Source organism: Erythranthe guttata, chromosome 11 (genome assembly GCF_056151865.1).
Source record: "Erythranthe guttata isolate IM_541 chromosome 11, IM_541, whole genome shotgun sequence".
NCBI lineage: Eukaryota > Viridiplantae > Streptophyta > Magnoliopsida > Lamiales > Phrymaceae > Erythranthe > Erythranthe guttata.
Window position 1 is genome coordinate 5260176 of NC_142543.1, and position 8310 is coordinate 5268485.

Sequence of the window (8310 nt, forward strand, 5' to 3'; positions counted from 1 at the left end):
AATCACATCTTCCGCAAAAAAAAACCGATGAACCTCAGCATACCATCCAATCAGTCCATCATTATTCCAGTCTTATTTCAATAAACGAAGTACCACTAGTTATCTTATGTGACATTCTCAAATCACCTATTTTATTCGCAGTTTAGGTGTATTTTATCATCTCGGAAGAAATCAAAAAAACAACGAAGGCAAGACGAGCCCAAATCCGGTTTATGCAGCATGGATCATCAATGATGGTCTGCTTCTTTCATGGCTTTGTGGAACCATGAATGAAGAGATTTTATCATCAAACTTTGATGCAGAAGCGGCTCGTCAACTCTGGAAATCTCTTGAAGAACAGCTTCTCCCGATTCCGATGGAGAAATAAGGAAACATGAAAAATATGTTCATGGCCATCAAAAAGAGCTCACGATCCCTAAATGAGTACCTCTAAGAATTAAGTGGATATGAAACAATCTTACTCCTATCAAAAAGTCAGTAAGTGATCTTGATAAAGTTTTCAGATTTGCAAATGGCCTTGGACCCAAATATGAAAAATTTTGGCTGGTTATGTTGACAAAGCCTCTTTATCCAGCCAATTTGTTTTGGCACTTCAAGAGCATGAACAATCCTTAGGGGCATTACGAGATGAGGAAAAAATGTTTTCTCGAACCTGAACAAGACTTCTACAGTCACAATGAACGTGGTCGAGGAAGCCGTGGAGGACGATTCAATTCGAGTGGTCGAGGATTTACTCCAGCCGAACATTCTACAACACTCAGCTCGAGAGGCAAAATATTTACGCGAATCGTCCACAATCTAATAACAACAACCGCAATGGTCAAATGGAACCGACACACCACATCTCTCTTACTTCAAACAAAAATGAGAAAACTATTTGTCAGATTTGCCAAAAACCGAATCACGAAGCAATTGATTGTTGGCACAGATTTGATTACTCGTATCAAACTGCAGACCTGCCTCAAGATCTCGCAGCCATGAACATCAATGAACGTCAGTGATAACCAATCATTTTATATCGACTCGGAGACTACCTCTCATATGACAAATGTGCAATTAAACTTTCTTCTCCGAAACCTTACTTGGGTCAAGATGTTATTTACGTTGGAAATGGTGAGTGTTTGCCTATTTCCCACACTGGTGATGTATATATTAATACATAATAAGGAAAATTGAAGCTAAAGATGTTCTTGTAGTTCGTGATTTGAAAAAGAATTTGTTATCTGTGGAAAAATTTACTTCTGAATTCTTGGCTAAAGACTTTGTTGTTAAGGATCGTCAGCAAAGAATAATAGCAAGAGGGCATAAAAGAGGACATCTCTATGCTCTAGATGACATCTCTCAACAGGCTCTAAGTGCAATAAGAAAAGGCGGTTCTTCTTCAATATTATGGCATCAACGACTTGGGCATCCAAACTCAAAGATCATTTTCATCTTGAAGGAAAATAAAATTATTAATATTACAGATTGGGTGACTAAATCATCTATATGTACTAGTTACCAAATGGGAAAAAAATTGTAAGTTACCTTTTCAGCTATCAAATAAAATCTCAATATATCATGTTGAAAAGATACATTGTGATCTTTGGGGTCCTGCACCTTTACTTCAAACCAAGGGTGTCGATTTTATGTTGTTTTTATCGATGATTATTCAAGATTCACATGGTTTTACCCTTTAAAAAGAAAATCTAATTTTTTTGATTGTTTTTCAAAATTTCAAAAATTAGTGGAAAACCAATTTGATAGGCGCATTAAGATTTTTCAGTGTGATGGTGGAGGAGAATTCAATTCAAAGATTTTTCGTGATCATATTCGAAATAGTGGAATTGAACTACATGTATCATGTCCACGAACTCCGAAACTAAATGGAGTGGCAGAAAGGAAGCATCGCCATATAATAGAAATTGGACTAACTATGTTTTTTCATGCTAATATGCCATTGTCTCTTTGGGTTGAATATTTTTCTAGTGCGGTATATCTGATTAACAGAATGTCATCCTCGACGTTACAAAATGAAAGTTCGTATTACAATCTTTACAAACGGCATCCGAATTATAGTGGCTTGCGGGTGTTGGGATGTCAATGTTTCTCATCATTGCGACACCGTAGAGGATCTAAGTTCACAAAGAAAACATACCCATGTGCATTTATTGGGTACAACCCCATTCATAAAGGGTATCGATGTCTTGAGCCAAAAATGAAACAAGTCTACATCTCACGCAGTGTTCAAAAAATCGCCCGAGGGGGTCGATTAATCGGTCTTCGAGGTGGAGGCTGTCCCAAACCTTTACGATTTTGGTGAGGCTGTCCCGCCTTAAAGGTTAGAAAAGATGGTTTTTTCCTGTGAGACGGTTTTAGACGGTCTGAGACAGATTGAGGAGGTCTGAGGCGGTCAAACCTTTAAGGCAGGTCAAACTTCGATGGCAAAAATCGGTTAAAAATCGGTTATTTTTTTTATTGTTTATTTTTCAAAATAAAAATTGGGATTTTAATAAAAAAAATATGAGTTTATGTTGTATTTTATTTATGTTAACTGTTATTGTTAAAGAACCTAGTGATGTACGCCAAGAATGATGAAGAATAAATTTAAATTCAAAAAAGTTGCCTTTTTATTTATAATTTATAAGGATATTTATGTATTATGATCTTATTATTATTAAATTTTTATTATGTTATTAGGATATATACATTATGGAGATATAACTATATTTAACTATCTTTTTATATATTTTTTGAGTATTTATAAATAATATTTAGAAATATATTATATTAAATTTTAAAAATCGATTTATTACCGAGTAATGACCACCGTACCAATTAATCGTGAGTCAGAGCCTAACCGCCTCCGACCTGATTATCGCTTTTCACAACCTTGATCTCACGGCATGTTGTTTTAAATGAAGAAATTTTCCCATATAGACCAGCACGTCAAACCCCTATATCATCCGAGTTGGTGGTGAGTGAGTTTCCTTCTTTCGATGAGTGAATCAACTCAAGGGACTCAATTGATCAAAATATGTGGCTAAACTCATTCGGTATGGATAATTATATTCCTAAGAATAAATATTGTTATAATTCCCTTATTTGTGCAGATTTACATAAGGCTACAAATTCCCCGCTCACAAATGATGAACAAACTATTCAAAGAAATCAAGATTCATTTATCGACAACGTCGATCAACAAGAATTGAATACTTCAAATATTAATAGCTCGATGGATAGTGAATATATTATGGATAATAATCCAAGACCACCAAATCCATTAGTTGAAGACTTAGACATAGGGACTTTCTCCAATCTCACCCACTAATACAAATTTACAAGAAGATGTTAGTGATCAAAGGCCTATTCGAGAACACCGTCCACCAGTTTATCTCAATGATTATTGTCTTCTTGCTTCCACTTCAACGGAACCTAAAACCTTAAAATCAGCTCTTAAGTACTCACGTTGGCTCATTTCTATGGAAGAGGAATTACAAGCTCTTCACGACAACCATACATGGGACTTGGTTGCAAGACCACCTGATGTCAATGTGGTTGTTTCAAAATGGGTATATAGAATTAAATACCGGGAAGATGGAACAACTTATCGCTTCAAAGCTCGTTTAGTGGCAAAGGATTTACTCAAATACCCGGACTTGATTTTGAGTAAACATTCAACCCAGTACTCAAACCGACGACGATCCGATTAGTTATCGCACTATCTCTATCTCTCAATTGGAATATGCGTGCTTGATGTCAAGAATGTGTTCTTACGAGGCAATCTCAATCTTAAAGAAAATGTTTACATGGAACGACCCCCGGGATTCATTAATAATGACTTAACCAATCATGTTTGTTTGCTTAAATATTCTTTATACGGCTTAAAACAAGCCCCACGTGCATGGTTCAACCGTTTTTCACAATACCTACTCCACCTTGGTTTCTACAGCAAGACTGACTCGTCTTTGTTCATATATCGTGATGGCGAGCTAATAATTATTTTTCTTATTTATGTTGATGATGTTCTTATTGCAGAAAAAAAAATTTATGAACACTCTTATTAATAAGTTGGGTTAAGAATTCTCCATAAAGAATCTTGGCCCATTGCACTATTTTCTCGGCGTGGAGATCAAACATTTTTCTGTTGGAGTTTTTTTTATCTCAAGCCAAGTATATATCCGACATTCTTTCAAGAACAAAAATGCTTGAAAGTTCATATATTTCAACCACGGTAGTTCTCACCGACAAAGAGTTGGCTGGTGAAAACCCTGTCGATATGTCTACCTATCAAAGCATTGTCAGTGCTTTACAATATTTGACATTCACCCGACCAGACATTTCTCATGCCGTCAATCGTGATTGTCAACACTTAAACAATCCAACTATGATTCACAGGAAGGTTGTCAAAAGAATACTACGATACATGAAAGGCACATAACATTTTGGCCTTCAATATCTCCATCAAAGTCCGATCTCTCTTTATGGTTTTAGTGATGCTAATTTTGTTGGAGTAGGTGATCAACAAGCCAACTTGTGGTTGTGGTCTTTCATTTAGTATTGTAATAAATAATTATTTTTTGTATTAACGATAAAACACTTTTTGGTATTCTATATCTTTGTTAATTACATAAACATAGATATAGTCTTTGCAGTTATTATAATTACTTATATTTGATCAAGTAGGATCATGAGATGCTTAGTTAAGTAAATTAACTGTTAAACCATGTTCCTAGTCAACGGGTTATGCCAATAATGAGGATATCGGCATTTTCCATTCGTGACTAGCACTTAGTGTATGTGTACTGCGTCTCATCAGTAAATGGTATTGTGATATCGGCATACATAAGTGTGTGCTCATAAGTTGATGAGTTCACTGAACTCCCTCATCCTAGAAATCTCTAAGTAATTCTCAATAATGGAGTATAGATCTCTATGATATAGTTGTACACCATTAGTCCTTAAGACCCAGACATTACCGTGACTTCACTAGAGGACCAGTTGTATTGTGACATGTCCCTGAGTTCCACCGAGGACTCTTAAGTGTATATTCTTACGCTTAATCACATCTTTTAATTGGATTTTTTGGTATATTTTTATTGATAATTGGTTCTTAAAGTTTTGATTTATTGTGTTTCAGGCACAAATTGAAGAATTGAATAAATTGAGGCTCAAAACTACAATTTACAAAAAAAAAGATGGGCAAAAATTGGAGAAGTCAAACATCCGAGAAGGAAAAACTGTGCGGTAAAGAAACTTCCAAAATTTACAAGGAAATTGCCTTTTCCCCAATTTTTCCCACCTTATAAAAAGCAATCTCAAGCCCACAATTCGGAGTCCTTTTTTTACGCAATTTCAAGATCAAAGAAGCAATAACGAAGACGAAGAATTTGAAGACTCCAAGCATAGTTTATCTTTTTATGAATTATTATTTTGCTTTAAATTTAATCATTCGTAGCTAAAGTCTTGATTCTAGGATTTTATATTGAACCCAATGTGGGATTTATGAATCATTTTCCATAATTTTATGCAAGTTTTAACTCCGGATTATTTCTTCTACTTGTTTTATTAAGTGCATGAACTGCCACTTTATGTGCTTTTATGTTATAGTTAATCGCATGAATCGGAAGATCGAGTTAAAAATTAGAACATGGGTAGAAGAGACTTTGTAGTATTAACACAGGAATATCGTTAATCTCTTAGGTAGCCATTATGGAGATTTGTGCTTCATGATGTGTTCTAGAATTAATTATGTAGGAATACAGTAATTGAATCTAGAGTATTAGAATCGTAATAAACGCGAAAGTGGGTTATGATTAATTTAGCATCTTAGGTTAGTAATCCGATTTAATAAATTGCATAATTGAAGAAATTGGGAAATTAATAATTACATAAGGAGAAGAATCGAATCTTAGGCTTGTTTTCTCTGATTAATCTTCGTGTTTAATTGTTTTCTTGTTCTTGCTTGTTTAATTTGCTTTAATTTAATTTAGTTTAATTTATAAGTATTAATCAACTTTTGACTGTGTATGGTGGGCTTGATAATAGTTGGTAGAATTTGGCGACCAGGATTAGGTTATTAAATAATCTATGTGGGATCGATACTTGGACTTAAATATTCATTATATTACTTGTTCGATACGTGCGTTGCGTGTGGGTAAAACCACCAACAAGTTTTTTGCGCCTTTGCCGGGGAATATCTTAATTATTTATTTTATTCTAGGTCTAGATTTGAACAATTTTCACGATTCACCCAATTTAATTTTAATTTTAATTTTCTTTTTATTTTTATTTTAGGTACCGTTTTATGCGCAGGAGACTCAATCTCGATAGAGAATCGTTTGGCCCATAAATCAAACGCACTTTTCGATCAGTTAGGAGATTTCAACGCGAAAACAACATAATGAGAGATAATCAGCTACGAGATGAAGAAGGGTATTTGCTCATGCTACGGGAGGTCGAATCCATGATCAACCACCAATTCCACGACGTCCATTACTACCGCCAGAAGGCGATAATCAGGCTTTCCAGGACTACATAATCCCTATTCTTGATGGATTCTGCCCAAGCATCCAGTATCTACCTATCGATGTGCATAATTTCGAGATCAAGTAAGTCCTTTTGACGATGTTCCAAAATAACGGGTTATTTAGTGGATTGTCATGTGAAGATCCGCATCCTCATATTGTTAATTTTCTCGATACCTACAACTCCCATCGTTAAAACGGCGCTTCCCAAGAGGCACTTCAATTGATTATCTTCAAACATTCCTTGCAAGGAAAAGCTCGCCAGTGGTTGATGTCCCCAGCCCCTCACTCCATCTCGTCATGGTTTCAACTCCTAAAACTTTTAATGAAAGTTTACAGCTCAGCAGAGAAGGATGAACGAATATGACGAGAAATTTACAATTTCGTCCAAGATCAAGGGGAAGCATTATTCGAGGCGTGGGAGAGATTCAAAACCCTTTAAGGCAATGTCCAACTCACGGAGTGGAGAAATGACGAAAAATCCACATCTTTTACCAAGGAATTAATGAGAATGCAATAATTGTATTAGATGCATGAACTGGAGGTAGTTTTATGAGTCAAGCTATACCTGATGCATTTATTATGTTGGATCAGATTGCACATAACATGTTTCCAAAATCAAGCGAAAAGATGATTAGTGGAGCCAAGAAGGTTCAGAAGTTTTGGAATTAGATGCAATTACGGCCCTTGAAGTTCAAGTGACCCAAACTGCTTAACAGAATCAGCTCATTTTACAGTACATCAAGGCAAACCCACCACAACAAGTCCAAGCCGTGAATTCTCAATGCTGTGAAATTTGCGGGGAAAATCACTACACATTACAATGCCAACGAGATGTGGAATCACTCAACTATGTCAACAATGCGCCTCGCCAATTTCAAAATCAAGGGTGGAGATCATAGGGGCAATACGGAGGCAATCAACAAGGCCAAGGATACCAATGACCTCAAAGCCAATTCCAGAATCAGGGCAACAATCCACCGGCCCACAACTTACACATTGATGAGGTGTTTGCCCAATTTATGACCGCCACTCAAGCCTCGTTCCGCAACCTAGAAACTCAACTTGTACAACTAGCATAGAATCAAGAAAACCGACCCGCATGAGCATTACCATCGAATACGGAAGACCCCTCAAAAGAAAAAAATTGAGACTTGCCACGCTATCAATTTAAAGATCGGGGAAAATAAAGAAATTCAAAGCAAACCGCAAGCAATTGTAGCCGAATGAGTCGAACCGATACCATAACCCCAAAGATTGCAAAATAAAAAGATCGAGGCCGAAACTTGCCAAGCAGTCACCCTGAAAAATGGGAAGTAATTAGAAGAAGCCCCACATAAGGAGAAGAGAAACACGACAATCAAGAAACAAAGAGAGCTTGCAGAAAGAAAAAAAAAAAAAAAAGCAATTCAAGAAGAACCGTCATCAACAGTGATTGCATAGGCCCCCACCGATTCCTTATCCTCAAACGTTTCTAAAGAAAAAGCTCGATACACAACCACAACTTTTAGAATTAAGTACTTCATATCAAGTCAACTCACAATCACTAACTTATACTTTTAAATAAGCTTTTGCAAACACCATCTAAATTAATAAATAATCTACGGATTAACTCAATATTCATTATAAAATAATAGCATACGAAAAATGTAGACAAATCCTGTTATAATTGGTCTTGGAACGCAAGAAATCTATAAATTCAAAGTAGACACGCTTATTTTCCTTTTCTTATGTTTAAACATGGATTAAAAGTATAATATACAATTAGTCAATCCGAGATTTGGTGTTGGTTTTTTGACCTAGG

The 8310-nt window shown here is 35.8% G+C and overlaps 1 pseudogene; it reads left to right on the forward strand.

Annotated features, from left to right (window-relative positions):
* Positions 1 to 388: 388 nt before the first annotated feature.
* LOC148766853 (uncharacterized) lies at positions 389 to 2302 on the forward strand (annotated as a pseudogene).
* The last annotated feature ends 6008 nt before the right edge of the window (positions 2303 to 8310 follow it).